We start from the raw sequence: 12,465 nt of genomic DNA, 5'->3' as shown, positions 1-12,465 counted from the left end.
TTCAATGAAAGCAAGCGCTACGTAGAAAGACAAACTTTCAGTGCATGTTTGAACGAGCACCAGAGGCACCTAAACACGGGCTGCACACAATGCAAAACCGATCTGAATGACAAAGACCAGTCACAGTCCAATTGCTCCAAGAGTGTTGCTCCAAAGTCCTGCATCATGCGTTCACGACACAGTTGCGCTGGTGGAAGCGCTTTCAGTCCTCCTTGTTGCGGCGGGACTGCCATTGCACAGAAAAAGTAGCAATAGCAAAATGTCACATACTATAGCCAAAGTTATCAGAAATCCCCCCAAAATACTGGGGAATATTGAGTGGATGGCTGAAGGTATTAAGCCAAATATAGAGGAGAAAGTGTGAACGAAACCAGAACCAACTGCCTAAAAGAAATTTGCCATTCCAGCAGTACTGGACGCATTAAAAATTCATCCCCGAGCTCACCAAAGTGTCTTGGAAAGTTTGTACTTAAAAGGAACTGTATCTCTGCTGATGACCTTGTGAGCGCCACATGTTTTTAAAATAATAAAGCCTTGAGTTTGTCCAACTTGTCAAAATTCACATTTGAAGCAGCAATATGAGGCCAAATCTCAGCTACTTCCCTCTGTCGTGTAGGAGGAAAAGGTATGTTCCTGCAGCATGTAACAATCTTAGAGACCGAAACGACATAAACTATTCCGGCCCGCATCCCACAACAGTTCTCACTACTGAGGAGGACATAGCTGCCATTAGAAAGAACCTGGAATGCAGGTCTAATCAAGGGGACTACACCCTGTGCAAGGACAGCTGTTTACAAACCATTGAATGGCTGACAGAAGTCTTGCATTCACTACCGCTAAGAAAATCCTCTTTCATGCCACTGAGACATTTGTACGAGAAGGGCAGCTCCAACACCTCATGGATGTAACTATCTCCTAGCCTTTCATATCTGTCTACTGGAATGTGTTTTAAGCAGGACGTGAAATGGAGTGTTGAAATTGGCAGATTAATGACCATGGGGGTCATTACAACATTGGCGGTATAAGGCGCTTACCGCCGTGCAGAAGACCGCCAATACACCACCCTGGTAGACCGCCACAGCTATTATGACACACATCACGGAATCCGCCGAAATTCAGACACCCACACAATACCGCCACACCAAAGGTCAGCGAGAAACTGGCGGAAACACATCCTCCACCTCCACGGCAACAGAAACAAGCCCATGCCATTACGACCCACGAATCCACGCAGCTGTCTTTCAGCCGCGGTATTCCATTGGCGGTACACACCGCCGCGCTCAAAATACACACACATCACCAAAACACCGCCACATTGGACAATTACAAATACACACACCTGATACACATACACACACCACTCCCACACACCCAACACAATATAAAACACACCCCCACACCACTCACAAATCCCTACTACCAAAAATTCAGAGAGAAGGCCAGAGAGACAGCACAGAACAGACAACCCCATCACACAGAGGCACATAACACCATCATCCACGCAACATCCAAGCACAAAACACCACATACCACTACACTCACCACACTCATCAACACATACACCACCCCACACATCACCTACAACACCCCATGTCATGCCAAAGACACCCCCGCTTCTCCGAGGAGGAGCTCAGGGTCATGGTGGAGGAAATCATCCGGGTAGAGCCACAGCTATTTGGCTCACAGGTACAGCACACATCGATAGCCAGGAAGATGGAGCTATGGCAAAGAATAGTGGACAGGGTCAAGGTCAAGGTCAGGAAGAGGTGGAACAACCTACGGGGGAAGGTGCGTTCAACGGTATTCAGGCACCACATCGCGGTACAGCGGACTGGTGGCAGAACCCCACCTCCTCCCCCACAACTAACAACATGGGAGAAGCAAGTCTTGTCCATCTTGCATCCTGAAGGCCTCGGAGGAGTCGTTGGAGGAACGGACACTGGTAAGTCTAATCATAACCATCATAACCCCCACCGTACCTACATGATATTACACACCCCCACCATCACACCCTCCCCTATCACCCCAAATCCTCACCTATCTACCGATGACACCAACCACCCATCCCAACCCCAAGACCTGCATGACATAACTAAGCATGGACACCCATCACCAAAGCATGCCCACTGCACAGACCCACAACACCCCACAACCATCAGCACACAAGCCCCCACACAGGAATGCCTGCACTGGGGTTCACGAACACCCAACCATTCCACTCCATGAAACACACACATGCAATAATCATGTACTTACACCCCCGCAGGAACCCGCAGGAACCCGAAGGAACGTCACCACACCAGAGGGTCCAGACAACACCACTCCACCCCCAGAAGAGTCCCACAGTGACGACAGCAGCTCTGCCCCACTGGATCTTGATGACCAGGCCGGACCATCGTGGGCCTCAGGACAGTCGGTTCCCCTTGCCCAGCCACAGCCCAACACCGAGCTTACACCCTCAGGTAACACCAGCACAGCACCCACCCAGCGGGCCCAAACCTCCCTACCCAGGACAGGTCAATCAGCGGTGTGTCTACCACTACAGGGCACCCAGGCGAACCCACCACCCCAACAACAACAGGGACCTGGGGGCAGTGGTAGTGGGCACACGGTCCAGGGGACGGAGGCACAGGAACACAGGGGAACTGGGAGGGCTGCTATGGGACAGAGGGAGGACAGGCCAAGGGAACCAACTCTCAACGAGGCCCTCTCCTCCATCATGGGAGCATACCACCACTCCCAGGAGACGATGGCCAAGGTCCTGGATAAGTTGCAGGAGACCCTGCGTCTGCAGAAGGAACAATATTTGGGGTTCAGGGAGGAGCTCAGGACCATTGGCTCCGCCCTGGGCACCATCGTAGGGGTGCTGACAGACATTCAAAAGACCTTGAGGGACACCGTGGCACTCCAAGGGGCCCCTGACACTAGCCAGGACGATGAAATGCCCACCACCTCCGCTGGCGCTAGTGGACAGGACGCCCCGCCACAGGACCAACACACCAGCACCCCATCCCCTGCAGACGGACAACCACCACGCAAGCGGGCCCTGAGATCCAGGAACAGGACAGAGCAAGATGGCAAGACCCCCACCAGGAAATAAGACCACCCTGATTGTCCCCCCACTGTCCCACTTTGTTACCCTGTCCAAATCGGAACTGACCTAGCTCCACTTCCAATGCCCAGATGTGCAATGTACCTGTGAGACTAATAGACTGGACTCTGCCACGGACATTCCTCCACCATCACCCATCACCAGTTTACAACCCCCCATCCTTTTATGAGCACTTAAATAAACACCCTTGAAACACTAAAAAGAAATGGAGTCAGTCTATGATTTGTAAATCTGTATTATCAATTACAGTTTCATAATGGGTTACCCATTGGAAGGCTAACATACCTATGTCACACATCACAAGCCCTTCAAGGATGCAAACAGTTGACACGTAGGTTACCACATTTGTGAAACTGAAATGGAAGGGGACAACTCAGTTAACAAATAGTGAGTGAAATGGAGGTACAGGATAGAGGTAGATGTGTGAAAGTTAATGTAATGGTAAAAATGAAAATGTTCTCACCTGTGTCTCACTGGAAATATTGCTGTATGACTGACTCCCTGTTGTCGTTTTCGTCTTCCTCAGCTTCATCCTCATCACTGTCCACAGGCTCCACAGGCTCCACAGCTGCCACAACACCGTCATCTGGATCATTCTCCTGCAGAAAAGGCACCTGGTGTCGCAATGCCAAATTATGGAGCATGGAGCAGGCGATGATGATGTTGCACACCTTCTTCGGTGAGTAGAATAGGGATCCACCTCTCATATGGAGGCACCTGAACCTGGCCTTAAGGAGGCCGAAGGTGCTTTCGATAACCCTCCTAGTCCGCCCATGAGCATCATTGTACCGTTCCTCTGCCCTGGTCCTGGGATTCCTCACTGGGGTCAATAGCCAGGAAAGGTTGGGGTAACCAGAGTCCCCCAATAGCCGTACACGGTGCCTCTGGAGTTCACCCATCATATCAAGGATGCTGCTATTCCGCAGGATGTAGGCGTCATGCACTGAGCCAGGGAACATAGCATTTACCTGCGAGATGTACTGGTCTGCCAAACAGACCATCTGGACATTCATCGAATGATAATTCTTCCTGTTCCCGTACACCTGTTTACTCCTGCGGCGGGGGACCAGAGCTACATTCATAGCCTTCTATAGACAACCGGGAAACAAAGGAATCTGAATAAATTAATTTTGTATCCGTCAATAGTATATGTACATTTTCCATCAATGGCAAATTGAAATAATATGACACAGCATTTTTAACATTCTGCCCAGAAAAATATGCTAATTGTTCAGAATATGTTTTAGAACTCCATTCTGGTTGAGTTAGACAATGTTCCTATTGTGTGTAATTAAAAATATGTTTTTGGGGTATTTGCTCAATGAATAAAATGGTGTCCATAATAATTATAGCAAAATATGTTACCATAATTAGATTGATAAACATCCTCACTTTCAAAGTAAAATACTGCAATTTAGTCATCATAGAATCACCTGTTTTCACATCCCAGTCCTCAGAAACAACTCCGGGTATTATTACATTGTTCATTGAAAGTTATATGGTATTTGAATGACCTCCGTGGGGCCGTATATATCAAATGTGACTTTGGGGGTGATTCTAACCCTGGCGGTCGGTGATAAAGCGGCGGCCAAGCCGCCAACAGGCCGGCGGTCCAAAAATAGCAATTCGGACCCTGGCGGGAACCGCCAACACAGGCCGCCGCTTTAACACTCTGACCGCCACGGCAGAACAAACAAACAGCGCGGCGGTCACCGCCAACAGCCAGGCGGCAGACAATGTACCGCCCACCCTATCACGACCCACCAATCCGCCACCTTTTCCGGGGCGGGAGCACCGCCGATAAAAACACGGCGGAAACAGACTACGAACGGGAAAACGCTCACCTCTACGCACTCCACGAGGAAGGAGGACAGCATGGAACCCGAATTGAACATCATACCTGCTCTCGTCTACCTGCTCATCTACCACGAGTACGAACTCTGGCGCAGACGTCAACGGTGAGTACTGCACCTATGACACACGGGAGGGGGGAGGACGAAAGGTTACCGGCACACACATATGCGACCCCCACCCCTCCCCCCAATATGTACACACCAATGCAGAGCAACAAGTCACAGTGACCCCACCCAAACACCCGTAAAAAATACAATGACATAACCAAATTTGGAATAAATATTTATGTACAAAAAAAGCTCCTGAAAATTATTGTCCAACCGTGAAAAATATTTACAATAAATATAAATATATACACATCAGTGTATAACTGAAGTAACAAGTCCTGCACATCCTACGAATTTAACATGTCCGTGGGCCAAAGTTTTGCGAAACAAGGGCAACGCCCACACAGGAGACCTGAGTCCTTTGGAGAGAACACTGCAGGGGCATCTGATGTAAAAACTACAGGCACCTCAGGGGGAAGGGAAGGGGGGGCACCACAGCCACATGAGTCCACGACGCCAGATCCACGAGGAGCCACCATGCCCACTGCACCATCCTGGGGAGTGCAAAGCCACAGCTTCTCAAGTCTCTACAGTGGGTGGGCTGCCCACTGTACCATCCTGGGGAGTGCAAAGCCACAGTCTCTCAAGTCTCTACAGTGGGTGGGCTGCCCACTGTACCATCCTGGGGAGTGCAAAGCCACAGTCTCTCAAGTCTCTACAGTGGGTGGGCTGCCCACTGTACCATCCTGGGGAGTGCAAAGCCACAGTCTCTCAATGTCTCTACAGTGGGTGGGCTGCCCACTGTACCATCCTGGGGAGTGCAAAGCCACAGTCCATCAGGTGGATGACAGTCTCCACTGGTCAAGGAGGAGGCATGGTGGGCACAGTGAACCATAAACAGTGCTTGAGACGGCGGTGCCCAGCGGAGCGGTGCTTGAGATGAAGGGCCCAGCGGAGCGGTGCTTGACAGGAAGGGCCCAGCGGAGCGGTGCTTGAGATGAAGGGCCCAGCGGAGCGGTGCTTGACAGGAAGGGCCCAGCGGAGCGGTGCTTGAAACGGCGGTGCCCAGCGGAGCGGTGCTTGAGATGAAGGGCCCAGCGGAGCGGTGCTTGACAGGAAGGGCCCAGCGGAGCGGTGCTTGAGACGGCGGTGCCCAGCGGAGCGGTGCTTGACAGGAAGGGCCCAGCGGAGCGGTGCTTGAGATGAAGGGCCCAGCGGAGCGGTGCTTGACAGGAAGGGCCCAGCGGAGCGGTGCTTGACAGGAAGGGCCCAGCGGAGCGGTGCTTGACAGGAAGGGCCCAGCGGAGCGGTGCTTGAGACGGCGGTGCCCAGCGGAGCGGTGCTTGAGATGAAGGGCCCAGCGGAGCGGTGCTTGACAAGAAGGGCCCAGCGGAGCGGTGCTTGACAGGAAGGGCCCAGCGGAGCTGTGCTTGAGACGGCGGTGCCCAGCGGAGCGGTGCTTGAGATGAAGGGCCCAGCGGAGCGGTGCTTGACAGGAAGGGCCCAGCGGAGCGGTGCTTGAGATGAAGGGCCCAGCGGAGCGGTGCTTGACAGGAAGGGCCCAGCGGAGCGGTACTTGACAGGAAGGGCCCAGCGGAGCGGTGCTTGAGACGGCGGTGCCCAGCGGAGCGGTGCTTGAGATGAAGGGCCCAGCGGAGCGGTGCTTGACAGGAAGGGCCCAGCGGAGCGGTGCTTGAGACGGCGGTGCCCAGCGGAGCGGTGCTTGACAGGAAGGGCCCAGCGGAGCGGTGCTTGAGATGAAGGGCCCAGCGGAGCGGTGCTTGAGATGAAGGGCCCAGCGGAGCGGTGCTTGACAGGAAGGGCCCAGTGGAGTGGTGCTTGACAGGAAGGGCCCAGCGGAGCGGTGCTTGACAGGAAGGGCCCAGCGGAGCGGTGCTTGAGATGAAGGGCCCAGCGGAGCGGTGCTTGACAGGAAGGTCCCAGCGGAGCGGTGCTTGACAGGAAGGGCCCAGCGGAGCGGTGCTTGAGATGAAGGGCCCAGCGGAGCGGTGCTTGACAGGAAGGGCCCAGCGGAGCGGTGCTTGACAGGAAGGGACCAGCGGAGCGGTGCTTGAGATGAAGGGCCCAGCGGAGCGGTGTTTGACAGGAAGGGCCCAGCGGAGCGGTGCTTGACAGGAAGGGCCCAGCGGAGCGGTGCTTGAGATGAAGGGCCCAGCGGAGCGGTGCTTGACAGGAAGGGCCCAGCGGAGCGGTGCTTGACAGGAAGGGCCCAGCGGAGCGGTGCTTGACAGGAAGGGCCCAGCGGAGCGGTGCTTGAGATGAAGGGCCCAGCGGAGCGGTGCTTGACAGGAAGGGCCCAGCGGAGCGGTGCTTGACAGGAAGGGCCCAGTGGAGCGGTGCTTGAGATGAAGGGCCCAGCGGAGCGGTGCTTGACAGGAAGGGCCCAGCGGAGCGGTGCTTGACAGGAAGGGCCCAGCGGAGCGGTGCTTGAGATGAAGGGCCCAGCGGAGCGGTGCTTGACAGGAAGGGCCCAGCGGAGCGGTGATCTTCTGCACGGCGGGCCCTGTTCAGCGGTGCTCTTCTGCACGGCGGGGCCCTGTTCAGCGGTACCTGTCTTCACGGCGGGGCCCTGTTCAGCGGTACCTGTCTTCACGGCGGGCCCTGTTCAGCGGTACCTGTCTTCACGGCGGGCCCTGTTCAGCGGTACCTGTCTTCACGGCGGGGCCCTGTTCAGCGGTGCTCTTCTGCACGGCGGGCCCTGTTCAGCGGTGCTCTTCTGCACGGAGGGCCCTGTTCAGCGGTACCCATCCAGTAGGTCAAGGGAGCCAGACCTGGGCTGGACTCCCTGCTCAGTCGCCCTCGGACCGTGACGTTTCGGGACCCTTCGGGGACGGAGTCCTGGGCTCTTTAGTGTCCTCCTTCGCAGCTGGGATGTGACATGTGGGGCCCACCTGCTCCGCGCTCCTGCTGCCCTTCCGCTCCTTAGATGGGGCTCTCGGGCCCTTGCCTCCCCTCGATGTTGTGGCTGGTGAAGTGGGCGCACATTGCTCCTTGGGGGCAGCCGTGTCAGTCCTCGCACGGCGGCCCTTGTGTTTGCGGGTCCTCTTGCCGGGGGGGGGCTGGATGTGTCCTTGCTGCTGATCGAAGTGTCACTGCCGCCAAAGGGTGGGCTCCAGAACCCATGCACCACAGTGACACTCGAAGCTGGGCTGGTGGTGGCTGTGGTGCTCTTGGGACTCTTTGCAGATGGAGGGGGTAGGTCATCAGAGGGAAAGAGGTTAAGATTAGACAGGAAAAGTTTTTTAGGTCCAAGGTAAAGGGTAGGAGTAGTGGTGATGGGAGTGGAGGAAGAGGATGTGGTTGTAGGAGAGTCAGGTGTGCTGTCATTGGGTGAAGGTGCTGGTGCTGTAGGCTGTCGTGAGGTGGATGGCTGTTGGGTGGGTGGCTGCCTGTGTTTGTGTGTCTTGGAAGAGGGGGTGACAGACACAGTGGGAGAGGACACAGGGGACGTGTAAATGGCTGTGGGGGTGGTGACTGCACGTGTGAGGACTGTAGTGGAGGGTGAGGTGGTGATGGAAGCACTGGCTGATGTTGGGGTGCATGCAGGTGTGAGTGTAGACGTCACAGGGAGGGAGGAGGAAGACGAGGAGGAGGGGGACACAGAGGTGGTAGTGACTGTAGGAGTGTCTGCATCTGTGTGTTGCTTGGGTGAGTGTTTGTGGGATCTGTGGTGCTTGTGTCTGGATGAGCTGCCCTTGGGTGTTGAGGTGTGTGCAGGCTGGTCTGATGGTGTGGATGGGATAGGCTGGGGAACAGGAGACAGAGACAGGCTGGAGGCAGACAGAAGAGGGAGGCTGGAAACAGGGACAATGGCTGCCGTCAGTGCTGAGGCCAGAGCAGTGAACGCTCGTTGTTGGGCAGCCTGACCCGAATGAATGCCCTCCAGGTACGCATTGCTCTGTTGCACCTCCCTTTGTACACCCTGGATGGCATTAAAAAGGGTAGTCTGCCCAACAATGAGCGTCCTAACGAGGTCAATGAGCTCCGCACTGAGGGCAGCAGGGGTAACAGAGGCAGGGTCTGAGGTGCCTGGGGCGAAGGAGACGCGCGCCTTCCTGGGCGAACGGGCACGGAGCGTAGGCTGAGGGGCTGCTGGGAGGGCGGTGCTGGTGCGCTGGGTGGCGGCTGTACCTGTAGAGGCGGGGGGCACGGATGTTGTCGCCACCGCTGGGGAGCACCCATCCGAGGACGTGTCTGTGTCGCTTGTCTCACCACCGGTCCCCGTTGTGGTGCTCCCCTCGCCCTCCGGATCACTGGTGCCCTCGGTGTCTGTTCCTGGGCCCACCGGGGCCTTGTGACCTGCAGCTCCCTCGTGCTCCGATGCCAGATCTCCTCCGCCTGATGATGCTAATGCACACATGCACAAGAAGATGAAGAAAAAGGGTGGGGGGAGAAAAAAGAAGACCAGGTTGAGTGCATGCAATGTCAACACCGTTGGTGGAGAGGACAGACACAGGAGCCTCATGCACTAAGCCGCGCATTCGGGGTACACTACTCAGTACTACTGACTAGGACAACAGGTCAAGAGACGTCAAACGCGCACATGGGTGATGCTGGACCATCAATGGCTGTACTTGTCACCCTACAGAGGTGGGGGCCGGGGGCACAGGGCCATGCCTAAGGGAGAGGACTACACTACAGAAAGCGCCCTGGCCTAATGTCACCCACAGCCCTCCTCCCCCACCCAGACGCCTCCACTGCGCATAAAGATAGGAGAATGTGCTGATACTCACCCCCTTGTGTCTGCTGTGATGTCTTCAAGTGCCCATCCAAATCAGGGTAGGCCACCGCCAGGATCCGGGACATCAGGGGGGTCATGGTGCGACTGGCACTCCTCCTAGGTTGGGAGGCCATCCCCAGCAGTGATTCTGCGGTCTTCCTTGTTCCGCGGCGGATGTCCTCCCACCTCTTGCGGCAGTGGGTGCCCCGTCTGTTGTGGACCCCCAAGTTCCGGACTTCCTTCGCGATGGCACGCCAAATATCGATTTTCTGATGGGCGCTCACCTGTTTGACATGTACAGGGTGGGAAAGAGAAAACGTCACATTTCTGCATGTTTGGAGTACATGGCCCCCCCTCCCCAACCTTGCCTTGTGGCCCATTCTCTCATCTGTCGTGCGTTGCACTCCTCATTTCCTCCCCACCCCACCAACTTACATCCCCCCACTCCACACAGGCATAACCCATTCAATGTGCACTGAGTGTACTCACCTGTTGGTCTGGAGGACCATAGAGTAGCGCATACTGGGGGAAGACCCCATCCACAAGTTTGTCCAACTCTTCAGACGTGAAGGCAGGGGCCCTTTCCCCAGTCGCAGCAGCCATTGTCACTTCCAGACTGAGTTCACAGCAGCACTTGCAGTATAGGTCCTCTCCTGTGGATGATCAGGTCTCGAGTGATTAAGCAGATAGGAAATGGCGGTCACGCCCGCGGCGGTGCGTACCGCGGCGGTGCGTACCGCGACCGCCGGCGCACATCGTCATTGGCTCCTGAATCCCATAGGGCTCAATGTTAACCAATGCGTCTTCGCACAGCGGTCTTCGACCGCCTACCGCCACGGTGTGCCCCGCCAGCGCTGTGACCTCACATCCCATTGTCCCACTTCACAGGTCAGGCAGCCGCCATTTCAAGGGCCCACATGGCTTAATTTCTAATGCGTCACACAGGGCTAGGCCTTGCTTTGGCACACATACAAACATAGCAACCCATACATTTACCTGTACTGTGCAAGCTGTGTTGTACGTACCTGTGAGTGGATTGACTCTGTACTCCATATTCTCCTTCCTAGGCACCGTCCGCTGGGACTTGCGAGGAGAAGGATGAATCCTCGCGTGTACCGACCGCTGGTGGACCTGTCGACAATGGAAGAACGCCATATAATACTCCAATACCGACTTGACCGAGCCACCATCCATGAACTGTGTGCCCAGCTGGAGCCAGCCCTGATGTCCCCCATCCGCCAACCCACAGGAATTCCCCCTCTAGTGCAGGTTCTGTCTGTCCTCCATTTTTTTGCAACTGGCTCATTCCAGACAACAGTGGCCATGTCATCTGGAATGTCTCAGCCTATGTTTTCCAAGATCTTGTCCAGAGTGTTGTCTGCCCTGATGAAACTCATGCGGAGCTACATCATTTTCCCAGAGGAGGGTGATTTGCCTACAGTGAAAGCTGATTTCTATGCCCTTGGACACATCCCCAACATCATTGGTGCAATTGATGGGACCCATGTGGCTTTAGTCCCCCCAAATGACGATGAACAGGTGTACAGGAACAGGAAGAATTATCATTCTATGAATGTGCAGGTGGTCTGTTTGGCTGACCAGTACATCTCCCATGTAAATGCCAAGTTCCCTGGGTCAGTGCATGACGCGTATGTAATGCGAAATAGCAGCATTCCCTATGTGATGGAACAGCTACAGAGACAGCGTGTGTGGCTAATAGGTGACTCTGGTTACCCCAACCTGCCGTGGCTACTGACCACAGTGAGGAATCCCAGGACCAGGGCAGAGGAACGGTACAATGAGGCCCATGGGCGTACTAGGAGGGTGATTGAGCGAACCTTTGGCCTCCTGAAGGCCAGATTTAGGTGCCTGCATATGACTGGTGGATCCCTAATGTACTCACCAAAGAAGGTGTGTCATATCATCGTGGCGTGCTGTATGCTTCACAACCTGGCTTTGCGACGTCAGGTGCCTTTCCTGCAGGAGGATGGTCCAGATGGTGGTGTTGTAGAAGCCGTGGAGCCTGTGGAGAGTGAAGAGGAGGAAGACTCAGAGGACGACACAGACAATAGGGACAGAGTGATACAACAGTATTTCCAGTAGCCCACAGGTAAGAATCACCCACGCCTTTTCACAATTGCTTATAGCCTCCTGCATCTGTACTTTCAGTATTTCCCCCCAGTTCTTTTTAACTAATTTTTGGTTTTCCCTTCCCTTCTCAGTGCTGTATGACTCAGTGCGTGACTTCTGCTTGGTTTGGCCATGAACTACATCGTATTGACATTGGTATGTTGTCATCACTAATTGACAGAACAGATATTGAACAGTATTTTGTAATACATTTGTTAATAATACAGCATGACTCCAAACTGATTTGTGTGCAATATGTGATTTATTTACAGTGCTAGATATTGGTACATGTGATTATAAGGGTGATGGGTGGGGGTGGAGTAATGTCCATGGCAGAGTCCAGTTCTCAGTCTCACAGGTGCATTGTCCTTTTGCCTGTGGAAGGATGGAGCAGAGGCAGTTCATGGTTGGACAGGGTGGCAAGGTGGGACAGTGGGAAGAGTTCAGGGGGTATGTCCTGCTGGCGGGGGTCTTGACATCCTACTCTGTCGTTTTTTTTTATCTCAGGCTCCTCTTACGGGGTGGTTGTTCTTCAGCAGGAGGTGGGGTTCTGGTGGGCTGTCGTGGTGTTGGGGCCTCCT

The sequence above is a fragment of the Pleurodeles waltl genome, chromosome 4_1 (genome assembly GCF_031143425.1).
Source record: "Pleurodeles waltl isolate 20211129_DDA chromosome 4_1, aPleWal1.hap1.20221129, whole genome shotgun sequence".
NCBI lineage: Eukaryota > Metazoa > Chordata > Amphibia > Caudata > Salamandridae > Pleurodeles > Pleurodeles waltl.
The sequence above is the reverse complement of the archived record's forward strand: the minus strand, read 5'-3'. Positions refer to the sequence as shown.